General features: G+C 43.0%; 1 long non-coding RNA gene across 13 annotated transcripts in view; it reads right to left on the bottom strand.

Moving 5' to 3' along the window:
• Window positions 1-7724: 7724 nt before the first annotated feature.
• Window positions 7725-13741, bottom strand: part of LOC134347806 (uncharacterized) — a 293384-nt gene continuing 287367 nt past the window's right edge. For 3 of the 13 annotated variants that reach the window (XR_010018264.1, XR_010018265.1, XR_010018262.1), the window contains exon 8: window positions 7726-10622. This is a non-coding gene — a long non-coding RNA (uncharacterized LOC134347806). Of the gene's footprint in view, window positions 10623-13741 lie in introns of all 13 variants that reach the window. The other 10 variants (XR_010018259.1, XR_010018270.1, XR_010018258.1 and 7 more) reach the window with 6 other exon arrangements.

The following is a 13741-nucleotide window of genomic DNA, read 5'->3' on the forward strand; positions in this document are numbered from 1 at the left end:
TAAATAAGTAAATACATTTATCACTTATTAAATTTAATTGGACTCCACAGCAGCATAGCAGTTAGTGCGGTGTTATTACAGCGTTCCACAGTTTGGAGTTCAATCCTGGTATTGTAAGTTGTCCTGTGATTAGGTGAGGGTTAATCAGGTTTTTTGGGGGTTGGGTTAGGGTTATGGGCTGGAAGGCACTGTATCAATAAATAAAAACTAATCAATTAATTAAGTGATTAATTTTAGCCTCATTAAGTCTTCTTTAATATGTTATTTTCTTACTCATCTTAAACTGAACAGATCCTGCAGATGCTGTAAATCCAGAGCACAATGCTGGGGGAACTGAGCAGGTCAGGCAGCATCTATGAAGAGGAATGAATAGTTGATTTTTCAGGCCGAGACCCTTCATTATTAACAAATGTAGCAATTATAAGCTCACTGATGTCATCAAAGTCTTTTTATGAATTGTAAGCAGTTGGTGGTGACTGCAGCATGCCATTCATCACCTGTACAACCTGGCATTTTCATGGCGTGGGCTGGGGACTCAGAGAAGCAGGTCAGAGTTGCTGGAGCTACTTGGAGGCAATTCAATGCAGCAGAGGAGATGTGCAGTCAGTGAAAGATCTGAGGTTTGATCAAAATAAGTGCTGAACCGAATTGGAAAGGTCAGGTACTGGCCAAATCCCAGTGACAGAGCTCAAGCCCGAAGGCGTATCAAAGTGGTAGAGAGTGATGTGAAGGATTGGATCCTTGCCGGGCCTGATTGAAATGGTCAGAGTGGCATGTTTGGAGGCGAGTGACAGTCTGGTTTGGCTTGCTGATCTCATTTCTGTGCTATAGCCTGCAACTAGTGGACTTCTAGATCAGCTGCAGTGATGCCTGGCTTTGTGAACTTCAGTCCCAAATGCTGTTTGCTGGCTTTTGTTATTTGCACAATTTGTTATTTCTTTCTGCACGTTGGGAGTTTGATGGTTTTCTTTTGTTTATAATGGGTTCTATTGGGTTTCTTTGTTTCGTAGCTGCCTTTAAGGAGACAAATCTCAAGGTTGTATAAAGTATACATACTTTGATAATAAACGTACATTGAACTTTAAACTTCATTGCCCACTGCCATCATGAAAAGTCTCATTGGTGCCTACTCTCATGTGTCGATGTACATGTGACAAATAAAACTAATCTTTTAATCTTTAATCTTTAATTCACGCAAAAGAACGACTTGCAACCATGAAGTCAGACTGAAATGAGTTTGTTTCATTTATCACACAGAAGAAGGAAAGGACGTCCTCTTTAAATCCTCTTATTCCACATGAAACCAATCAATTTCCTTTCTTGGTATAAATTAAAGTGTAAAGAGCGATCTCTCTCTAATCAGGGACTATCACATCGTCACTTGGGATAGACAAGCCGTTTTGATTTCAGTTAACTGAAAGAAGTATTAGTGATTGAGGTATCCAAAATTATGAGAGGCACAGATGGTGCAAATGCAAGCAGGCTTTTTCCACTAAGGTCGGGTGAGGATACTAGAGTTCAAAGTTCAAAGTAAATTTATCATCAAAGTACATATATGTCACCATATATATATACTTTTATAATAAATTTTCCTTGAAAATGCATGGGAGTGCAATACTGTGCAAAAGTCTTAAGCACATATATAAATAGGTAGGGTGCCTAAGACTTTTGCACAGTACTGAATTTGTCAATGTGGAGCAGAGAGAAAGTTTGTAAATTCAGGGGCAAAGGATGCTGGGAATGGAGAGGGTGGAGCATCATGGGAGAGTGGCTCAGGTGTCACAGAAGGAGTGCCAGGGGCAGGGAGATGGCATGGGGGCAGACATGCCAAGCAAGGTAATTTGATTCCAAACAATTGGTTTATTGATCATGACAGAATGTCTCTCTGTTGCTTCCCACTTCCTCTCCTATCCCTTCCCAACCATGACTCCCCTCTCCCTGCCCCCTTCCCACTCTCAGTCCACAATAGGGACCCATCTCAAAATCAGGTTTATCATCACTCACATATGTCATGATTTTTTTGTTGTGGCAGCAGTACAGTGCAATACATAAAATTACTACAGTACTGTGCAAAAATCTTAGGCACCCGACATTCACCAGTGACACCAGTACAATCCAGGGAACTTCTGGCATTTTTTGGTCTTCATAAATCAGAGTATTGATTTACGAGACTTGGGTCCGAGGCTGCCAGATTCAGGAGCGGTTGTTGACTGCAGTCATCGGGCCCTTGAACCAGCTTCCCTCACCTCAGCGCTGAAAAGATTCTGCAGCTGTGGACTCACTTTCGGGGACTCTGATCAAAGTGTTTTTGTTTCCTGTCTTTTCAGCTATTCGTGTGATTTGTCCTCTTTTGCAAATTGAGTATGTGGTAGTCTTGTGTGTGTGTTTTTTTAGTAAGTTCTATTGTGTTTCTTTGTTTTGTGAGTATCTGCAACAAGAAGAATCTCAAAGATGTGTATGATATACACACTTCAATAACAACTTTGAACTTTAGAGGAGTTGGGGTGTTATGCTGTAGTTGTAGAAGATGTGGGTGAGGCTTAATTTGGAGTATTGTGAGTAATTCTGGTCACCAACTATAGGAAATATACAAATGAAGTTGAAAGAGTGCAGAGAATATTTATAAGGATATTGCTGGGACTTGACCTGAGTTAGGGAGAAAGAATGGATTTGAGTTTATTCCCTGGAGTGTAGAAGATGGAGGAGAGATTTGATAGAGGTACAAAAACTCACGCATGGCACAGATAAGGTAAATGCAAGCAGACTTTTTCCACTGAGGTTGAGTGAAACTATAACTAGAGGTCATGGGTTAAGGATGAAAGATGAAATATTGAAGAGTAAACTGAGAAGGAACTTCTTTACTCAGAAGTGAGTGAACGTGCCAGAGGAAGTGGAGGATGCAACTTTGATGCAATATTTAGGAGTAATTTGGATATGTACATGGATGGGAGGATATGGAGGACTATGGTCCCAGTGCAGGTCAATGGGATTAATCAGAATAACAGCGAGGCATGGATTTGATGGGCCAAAGGGCCTGTTTCTCTGCTGTCATGCTCTATGACTCTAATTAATGCTTACAGATTAACAGCTAATCTGTTCATACACTCACCTGGTTTATAACTGGCTGTTGTACTGCTGTTCACTTGGCACCCAGGTGAGGCACATCCACCTGACTCATGTCCATCACATTGACACACACCCATCCGATTTACTCCTGTGCTTTAGGGTCTCTGATTTACACCCATATTTACCTACAATCATAGCAAGTCTACAATGCATACTGGGACCATTCAGACAATCTTATCTGTATGATTGAATAGTTATCGGCCATCCTATTCCCAAGTTTCAGTACAAGGTTCATAGTTCTGCAGCATGTCATGATTTCATTCATTTCGAGAGGACTAGAATATAAAAGCAAGGATGCATTATTGAGGGTTTATGAAGCACTGGTGAGGGCTCACTTGGAAAACTGTGAGTAGTTTTGGGCCCGTTATCTAAGAAAGGATGTGCTGACATTGGACAGAGTTCAGTGGAGGTTCACAAAAATGATTCCAGGATTGAAAGACTTGTCATATTAAGAGTGTTTGATGGTTCTGAGTCTGTACTCACAGGAATTCAGAAGAATGATGGGTGACCTCATTGAAACCTATTGAACATTGAAAGGCCTCCATTGAGTGGATGTGGAGAGGATGTTTCCAATGGTGGGAGAGTCTAAGACCAGAGTAGAGCCTCAGAATAAGCCTTAGAATAGAGGAGTGTCTTTTTCGAACAGAGATGAGAAATTTCTTCAGCCAGATAGTGGTGAATCTGGAATTCATTGCCACTGGCAACTGTGGAGGCCAAGTCACTGGTATATTTAAGGTAGAGGTTGATAGATTCTTGATTAGTCAAGGCATGAAGGGATTTAGGAAGAAAGCAGGAGACTGGGGCTGAGAGGGAAAATGGGCCAATTGGCCTAATTCTGCTCCCATACCTTACGGCCTTAAAGTCTTTAAGTAACCATTCTAACATTGCTTTAATGTGACAGAAATTTTTGCCTCGAGTGGCAGGGTGGAAATAAGTCTCTACCGAAGGAGGTGTAAGGCTCTCCTTCCCTCCACTAGCTTGCAGGTCACCCTTGGGCAAGGTGTAACCGATCAGGGTCACATGAAACCATGGGAGCAGGTGGTGGATAGTCGTATGAGCAGCTGGTGCATATCACAAGTCCTAGTTATGCGACAACTGATGCCAGGCAGACAGTCACTGTAGAGTATTGATAATGGCTGGGGTTACCTGTCTTGTAAAGACACTGGCCAGAAGTAGGCAATGGAAAACCACTCCTGTAGAAAAAATTGTCAAGAGCAATCATGGTCCTGGAGAGACCATGATCGATCATGTCGTACGACGCAGAATATAACGAATGAATGTGTTTTTGTTTCCGCCACTCTTTCAGTCAGTGCGTTCCAGACCCAAGTCACTCTAAAAGTGCAATAATTGCTTTGGTTTTTTGCTTGGCTGTTTAATATGTTCTGGCTAACAACAGATGGTGCAATCCGGGTCATATTACGATCGAGGAACGTGTTTGTAGACCGGATATTGAACTTTTTACTGTTGGACTCCGGCCACACTCCACCGAGATACAACACTGGGCGGCACGGGAGGTCGTTCCTGCCTGTGGCCATCGAACGTGCAGCTCCTCCTGTGGAGGGTCAGACACCCCGAGCCAATAGACTGGTCCTGGACTTATTTTCCATCTGGCGTAGTTTGCATTTTGTTGTTTGATTGTTTGTGGTTTTTGTATTGCTATATTTAATCTATTCTTAGTTGGTGCGGCTGTAACGAAATCCAATTTCCCTTGGGATCAATAAAGTATATCTGTCTATCTATCTATTTGTTGTTTCTGTGTTGTTCTGTTGAGCACGGTGGCCATGCATATGTTGTGATGCTTGCACATCCAGCCCCCAGCACACCCATGTTGGTTGTTAACACAAACAATGCATTTCACTAGGTTTCGATTTACGTGTGATGAATAAATGAATTTGAATCTAAGTCTGTATAATTTTCCCTTTCAGATTTTTCCACCAGTTTCTGGAAATTTGTGCTCCCCTGGTTTCTGAATTGTCTCAGAGCACTAGTCAGCCGGCGGTGTCGTGGCATCCGCACCAGACTTTGAGGCCAGCGCTCCTGGGTTTGAACCTGGCCAGCTTCTTGCGTGCTTTCCATGCGTGCTGGGTTGAGTACTGAGCTAGCAACTCGGCCTGGTAAAAAACCGACAAAATGCTAAAGAAATGCAAGTTTGCTGCCCAATGTGCCACAAGACATGGAGAGGAACAACAACAACTAACAGAAGTCGACTGTTTCTCTCCTACTCAGACTGGGCACTCAACCATTCAGTCTGCTCTGTTCCAAGGAAGACAGTTCTAACTTGTCAACACTTTCATAGTTGGAGACTTCCAAACCATTGTGAATCTTCACTGCTCCCTCTCGGTCTCCAAATTGCAATTATTTCTTCCCTGTGATGTGGTATAGAGTCATTGAGCCATACAGCCTGGAAACCGGCCCTTCTGCCCATCTCGTCCATGCCAGTCAAGATGCTCATGCAAGCTATGTCTTTTAAACACTCTAGTTCAGAGTTTCCCAACCTTTTTTTTATGCCATGGACCCCTACTATAAACCAAGAGGTCTGAGGACCCCAGGTTGGGAATCACAGTTCTAGTTGTACTCACCTCTACCCACTTCCTCTGGCAGCTTGTTCCCTGTGCTCACCACCCTCTGTGTGAAGAAGTTACCCCTTAGATACCCTTTTAATTCTTTCTCCCCTCACCTTAAAACTACATTCTCATTTTTAGACTCCTCTCTCTCTCTCTATATATATATATATAGGCATTCGTTAGTCTCATGAGACAATGGATTTGCGCCTTGGAAGGTTTCCAGGGTGCAGGCCTGGGCAAGGTTGTATGGAAGACCGGGGCAGTTGCCCATGCTGCGAGTCTCCCCTCTCCATGCCACCGATATTGTCCAAGGGAAGGGCATTAGGACCCATACAGCTTGGCACCAGTGTCCTCGCAGAGCAATGTGTGGTTAAGTGCCTTGCTCAAGGACACACACGCTGCCTCAGCCAAGGCTCGAACTAGCGACCTTCAGATTACTAGACGAATGCCTTAACCACTTGGCCACGCGCCAACACAGACTCCTCTACCCTGAGAAAAAAGACCATGATAATCCACCTTATCTATGCTCTTCATGATTTTATTATCGCCCCAAGTAAAAAAAGCTGCACCCTATGTAGCATTACTCCCTACCCCTGTATTCAGTGTCCTGAATACTGAAGGCCAATATCCCAGATGGATTCCTAACCACATTATCTACTTGTGATACCACATTCAAGATCTATGAACCTGCAGTCCAAGGTCCCTCTGGGAGCTTTGGTGGGAGAGTGGGTGACGGAAGGGGTGGCAAATGAACTGTTGTTGTTGATGTTGTTGCTAGTATTGTTATGTGAAACATGGTGTGTATGCTGTGTCAGTGACAGACTGTGTGGCAACACTTGCGGGCTGCCCCCATCACATTCTTGCGTTTACTGGTTCAAAATGCAAACAACTCATTTAATTATATGTTTTGATATACATGTGATAAATAAATCTGAATCCAAATCTCTGTTCCTCAATGCTAAGACTCTATCATTCAGGGAATATGTCCTTGCCTCAAAAATGCATCACCTCACAATTATCTGGATTAAACTGCATTTGCCATTTTTCAGCCCAGTTCACCAACATATTATTATCCCTCTGCAACCCAAGTCTACCTTCCACACTATGAACAACAGTCTTCTTGTCATCAGTGAACTTACTCCCACATCCTCATCCACATCAAAGACACTCATGGCCCTATGGCCCTGGCACCATTCCTTGTGTCATAGGTATCCAGTCACAAAAGCAACCCTCTATCTGTCTCCCATGCCAAGCCAATTTTGGATCTAGTTTGTGGGTTCCAATGATTCCATGGGGCCTAAGCTTTTGAATCAGATTCCCATAGAAGACCTTATTAATGAATTTACTAAAACCTACACTCAGTGACATTTTATTAGGTACACCTGTACCCCTGCTCGTTAATGCAAATATCTAATTAGCAAATCATGTGGCAGCAACTGAATGCATAAAACCATGCAGATATGCTCAAGAGGTAAAGTTATTGTTCTGACAAAACAGCAGAATAAGGGAGAAATGTGATCTAAGTGACTTTGACTGTGGAATGATTGTTGGTGCCAGACAGGGTAGTTTGAGTATCTCAGAAGCTGCTGATCTCCTGGGATTTTCATGCACAACAGTCTCTAGAATTTACAGAGAATGGTGCAAAAATTAAAAAAAAAATCCAATGAGTGGCAATTATATAGCCAAAAGCTCCTTGTTTTTGAGAGAGATCAGAGGTCAAGCTGACAGGAAGGCGACTGTAACTCAAATAACTACCCGTTACAACAGTACTGTGCAGGAGAGCATCTCTGAATGCACAACACTTCAAACCTTGAAGCGGATGCGCTACAGCAGCAGAAGACGACGAACATACATCCAGTGGCCAGATTATTAGGCGCAGGAGGCCACTGTGTGTATGTAGATCACATCTACTACCCTGCCCTTATCAATACAAATTGTTATCTCTTCATAGAATTCAGTCGCATTTGTCTGACAGGATTTGCCTTTGGCAAAGACTAAAAGTGGCAACACAGGTAGATACCATGGTTAGGAAGCAATAATCATGTGAAGACACAGTCAATCTTATGGCTGTTCCCAGTTGGTCACACCTGAAGAAGTGAGTATTATCCACTCATCAACAGAGACACAAGGATATATTGTCATCAGATAAAATTTATTTGGTAATAATAATAAAAAATACATTAGTTAGAGAAAGAATGTTGGAACAAGAAAAAAATGATCAAACCATGAGCAAAAGGATGAAAAGGGGAAACAGAGAAGGATGAGATCATTCACAATGAAAACTCAATGGATTAACCCTCACCTGCTTGGAAAATAGGAAGGAGGCACACAAACAACTGTATTTCATTAGGAGTTTGAGGAGATTTGGTTTGTCACCACAGACTCTTGCAAATTTCTACAGGTGTATTGTGGAGAGCATTCTAACTGGTTGCATCACCATCTGGTATGGGAGGGAGGGGGGGGGTCACTGCAAAGGATCGGAAAGGGCTGCAGAAAGTTGTGAACTCAGCCAGCTCCATCACGCACACTTCCCTACCCAGCAACTTCAAAAGTCGATGCCTCAGAAAGACAGCATCCATCTTTACGGATTCTCATTATCCTGTACTCATTGCTACATCAGGAAGGAGGTACAGGAGCCCGAAGATGCACACTCAGGAACTTCTCCCCGCCATCAGATTTCTGAATGGACAATGGACCAGGCTATGAACAGTACCTCACTACTTACGCTCTCTACTTGGACTATTTACTTAATTTAATTTTTATTTCTTATTGTAATTTATATTTTTGTTTTTATGTATTGCACTGTACTGCTGCCACCAAACCATACATTTCACAACAGATGTCAGTGACCTTAAACCTTGTTCTGATTACGATTCTGGTTGTGGCTGTGAAAACCTGACGGTGTCGAAATGTGTGAAACTCTAAAGATCTGTGTTAGAACATGAACAGATACAGTAGGCCATTTAGCCCTCAGTTCACATGATATCAAGAAATGATTGAGATTGTTGGGAAAAACAAAGGCTACAGGACTCGGACATAGAACAGGACAGCACAGGACGAGGTCCTTCAACCCACAATGTTGTTCAAAGTAAATTTATTATTTAAGTACGCATATGCCACCCTGAGATTCATTTTCTTGCGGGCATTCAAAGTAAAATAGAGATATACAATAGAATCAATGAAAAACTATACACAAAGTCTAACAAACAATACAAAGAAGACAAACTGCGCAAATACAAAAAAAAATAAAATAAATAAGTAAATAAATAATAAACAAATAAACAAATAAGTAATGGCTAGATAGACAAATAAATAAATACTACTAAGAACAGGAGTTGCAGAGTCTTTGAAAGTGAGTCTGTAGGTTGTGGAATCAGTTCAGAGTTGAGTGAAGTTATCCACGCCAGTTCAGGAGCCTGATGGTTGAGGAGTAATAACCTGGTGGCGTGGGATCTAAGGCTCCTGTACTTCCTAATAGCAGCAGTGAGAAGAGAGCATGGCCTGGATGGTGGGGCTCCTTGATGATGGATGCTGTTTTCTCGTGGCAGCACTCCGCGGTGATGTGCTGACTGATGGGAAGGGCTTTGCCTGTGATGGACTGGGCCGTATCCACCACTTTCTGTAAACTTTTCCATTCCTGGGCATTGCTGAACTAATTGAAGCAGTAATTAAATGCATAATTAGCAAACCCCTTCTGGCAACACCATGTCTCCAAAGTGACAATAAGATGGACTCTTGACCTCACAATGTTCCTCAATATAATCTTGCAACTATTGTCTGTGTACACTGCATTTTTTTCTGTATCAGTTATTGTTTTACCTTGTACCACCCCAATGCACAGTGTAATGAACTGATTTGTATGTACAACATTAGAAATATAATAGGTGGTAATTAGGAGGCAGTTGAATATACAGGGAACACAACGTTATGGGCTGAGGGGCCTGTTCATCTACTACACTGTTCTATGTTCTATATTCTAATGTTGGGAAATAAACATCTCCATCAAGAGAAATCATTGCTGAATTCTCACCATCAGTATCCCTGGGGTCTCCCCCAATTCTCTCTTTTGCCATTCCCCATTCTAGCTTCCCCTCTTACTCCTTCTCTTCCCCTTCCCTCCCTCTCATGCCCCTCCCCCCATGGTCCACTCTCCTCTTCTATCGGATTCCTTCTTCAGCCCTTCACCTCTTCCACCCATCAACTCCCAGCTTCCTACTGCACACCCCACCCACCTTCCCTCTCATCTGGTCTCATCTATCATCTGCCAGCTTGCACTTCTTCCCCTTCCCGCCGTCTTTTTCTGGCTCCTTCCCCCTTCTTTTCCAGACCTTGACAGTGTCGGCTGTAAGATCCGACCACTGTCTGTAAGGAGTTTTCACTGTTACTCCATGGGTTTCCTCCGGATGTTCCAGTTCCCTTCCACATTTACATTCCTATGGGTTAAGGTTAGGGATTTGTTGGCGTGCTAGGTTGGCACCACTTGTAGGTTTGTAAATTGGTTGTTGACACAAAAATGATGTATTTCACTGTGTGTTCTGATATTTCAATGTGAATGTGACAAATAACGCTAATCTTCATCTTTATATTTAAAATGAAAAACCTGAGATTCCTTTCCATGCTGCCTGACCTGCAGAGTTCCTCTAGCATTTTACATGTGTAGGTCTCCTAGTGGGAGTGGGACTGATTGAGGGAACACAACAGACTACCCTCCCTGTATGCACGGCCCTTCAAGAACTCTAGGTCATTGCCTTCTGCAGATTGAGGGGTAGGAGGGAAAAGTTTGGAAAACAAACCAATGCAAATCTCCCACAGCTGCCACTGTCTGGTCTCTCGCTGTGTAGTCTGACCTAGCAGCAGTCCTCTTCCTTCAGGCGAGCGGTAGGACTTTCCTTTTACAGATACACATGGCATTCAACGAGCCTGGAGCTGACCCTGGAAAGAAAAACACAGTTCATTAATATTGAGAACTCCCGCAATGCACCTTGCCAGATACAAGCCCAATGCTGTGTCTGATGTAAATTTTGTAATCTGGTTTTTCACTGACACGTGTACTGAGGTACAGTGAAAATCGTTGTTTTGTATGCCATCCATACAGAGCATTTCATCGCATCAGCATATCGAGGTCACACAAAGGAAAGTAACAAGATTGTTGTATAAAGTATTTCAGTTACAGGGAAAATGCAGAGCAGGCAGGCAATAAGGAGGTAGGTTCTTGGAGCGAAGGAGGGTGATAGTGACTTGATAGAGGTACCTGGGAATAACCGAGGATCCTAAGTACTCACGTTGGATTGACTGCTCTCTTGTTTTTAAAGATCCAACCTAACGGCATGAATATCAATTTCTCCTTCCAGTTAAAACAAATTCCCCCATCCTCCCCTCTTCAGAATCAGACTCAGGTTTAATACCACCAGGATGTGTCGTGAAATTTGTTAACTCTGCGGCAGCAGTACAATGCAACACGTAATAAATACGGGAAAAAACTGAATTACAGTCAGCATAGATATGTATATTAAATAGTTAAGTTAAAGTAAGCAGTGCAAAAACAGAAATAAAAAAAAATAGTGAGGTAGTGTTCACGGGTTCAATGCCCATCCAGAAACCGGATGGCAGAGTGGAAGAAGCTGTTCCCGAATCACTCAGGCTTCTGTACTTACTTCCTCTATTTCCCACTGTGGCCTCTTACCTCTTCTCATGTCTATCACCACTCCCTGGGTTCCCTCCTCCTATGGTCCACTTTCCTCTCCAGCCCAAGACACTTCCTACCCACCTGGCTTCATCTATCACTTTCTAGCCAGCCTCCTTCCCTTCTCCCCGGCTTTTTATTCTGGCGTCTTCCCCATTCCGTCCAGTCCTGAAGAAGTCTCTTAAATCAAAACATCGACTGTTTATTCACTTCCATAGAGGCTGCCTGACCTGCTGAGGTACACCACCATTTTGTCTGTGTTGCTATTGATAAAGTGGGCTGCCAGTGCTTTCTACCCAGGGCTGTAACAGCTGATGTGAGAAGACAAACAAGAGAAAATCTGCAGATGCTGGAAATCCAGGAAACATGTACAAAATGCTGGGGGAACTCCGCAGGCCAGGCAGCATCTACGGAAAAAAAGTACAGTCGATGTTTCAGGCTGAGACGCTGGGTCTCAGCCCAAAATGTCAGCTGTACTTTGTTCCATTGATGCTACCTGGTCTGCTGAGTTCCCCCAGCATTTTGTGTGTGTGTGTTTAATGTGAAAAGACAAAATTTTAAGGTGATTGGAGGAAAGTATAGGGAGTAAATCTGAGATAACTTTTTTTACACAGAGTGGTGGGGTGCATGGAACACACTGCCAGGAGTGGTGGTAGAGGCAGATACATTAGGGGCATTTGAAAGACTCTTAGATAGGCAGATGGATGATAGAAAAATAGACAGCCATGAGGGAGGGCAGAGTCAGATTGATCTTGGAGTAGGTTAAAACATCAACACAACATCATGGGCCGAAAGGCCTGTACTGTTCTATGTTCTATATTCTGTTATGAGGTCGAGAGACCATCCAGAGGTTTGTTTAATAGCCTTATCACAGCGGGATAGAAGCTGTCTGTGAGCCATTGGTATGTGCCTTCAAGCTCTTTTACCCTCTGCCTGATGAGAGGTGTGAGAAAAGAAAATGTCCAGGGTGTATGTTACACAGACATGTCAGTGTACGATACACAGACACAGAGACAGACTGTGGGGCAATTTCCAACTGGACCAATCCGGTAATCAGGCACCTGGCCAGTGAAGGCCAGTTACCATGGTAACACTGCAAAAGCCTGCTTGGCACCGGAGTAAAGTGAAAAGAAAATTGGATTTTTTTTTTAAAAGAAGCTATGTCTCAAGGCTCTTGTTAACTGGGTGATTTATTACATTCTGCACTACCTTACTGTGAGGACGAATGCAGGAAGGAGACAGAGGGCTTACCCACTGCAAAACAAAAGACAAACCTAAATTCAGCATTTTATGGAAATGGTAAAAGAAATTGATTTTCATTCAGCTGGGCTGTTGCAGCTGGCGTGTCAGCACTGTGATTTATTTGGTAGACACTAATAATCCTCAGGTGACAGTCTGCATCTCTACTGTGTCTGCAATTATTTAACAACCATGGACACAGGTACTAAGAAGCCTCCATCAACACCACACAATGAAACTGAACCACTGATCTCTTGAATTAGTGGGTGGGCATTGGTATTGGTTTGTTATTGTTACATGTAGTGAGATACAGTGAAATGCTTGTTTTGCATACAGATCCTATTGTTGCATACCATATTGAGGTAAAACAAGTTAAGACAGTAACTATGCAGAGTAAAGTGTAACAGCCAAAGAGAAAGTGCAGTGCAGGTAAACGATGAAGTGCAAGATCATAACAAGGTAGAAAGGATGTGCTGGCATTGGACAGGGTCCTGAGGACGTTTACGAGAATGATACTAGGAGTGAAAGGGTTAATGTATGAGGAGTGTTTGATGGCTCTGGGCCTCTACTTGCTGAAGTCTAGAAGAATGAGCGAAGATCTCAATCTCATTGAAACCTACCAAAATACTGAAAGACCAAGAAAGAGTGGACGTGGAGAAGATGGTTCCAATATAGGGATCTTGGACCAGAGGGCGCAGCCTCAGAATACAACACAAACAGAAATGAAAAGGGATTTCCTCTAGAGGGTGGTGAATCTGTGAAATTTATTGCCACAGACACCCATGTCTTTGGGTATATGTAAAGCGGAGGTTGATAGGTTCTTGATTAGTATGGGCATCAAAGGCTCAGTCCACACTGTCCCATCAGTCACTACCAGGTCAGATACAGAGTGAAGCTCCCTCTGCACTGTCCCACGACACTCTCTCGGGGCAGGGACTGTTAGATACCGAGTGAAGTTCCCTCTGCATTTTCCCATGGAAGTAGCTATACTGATCTTTCACACCACCTCTGTTTAGAAGTTAGAGTCAGCACCCCATACAGAGCAGCACTCCCACAGTACTTCACTGGAATTGCCAACAGAGATCATGTACTTAAACCTCTGGTTTGGGATTCGAACCCATAAACATTT

Source organism: Mobula hypostoma, chromosome 6 (assembly GCF_963921235.1).
Source record: "Mobula hypostoma chromosome 6, sMobHyp1.1, whole genome shotgun sequence".
Taxonomy (NCBI): Eukaryota; Metazoa; Chordata; class Chondrichthyes; order Myliobatiformes; family Myliobatidae; genus Mobula; species Mobula hypostoma.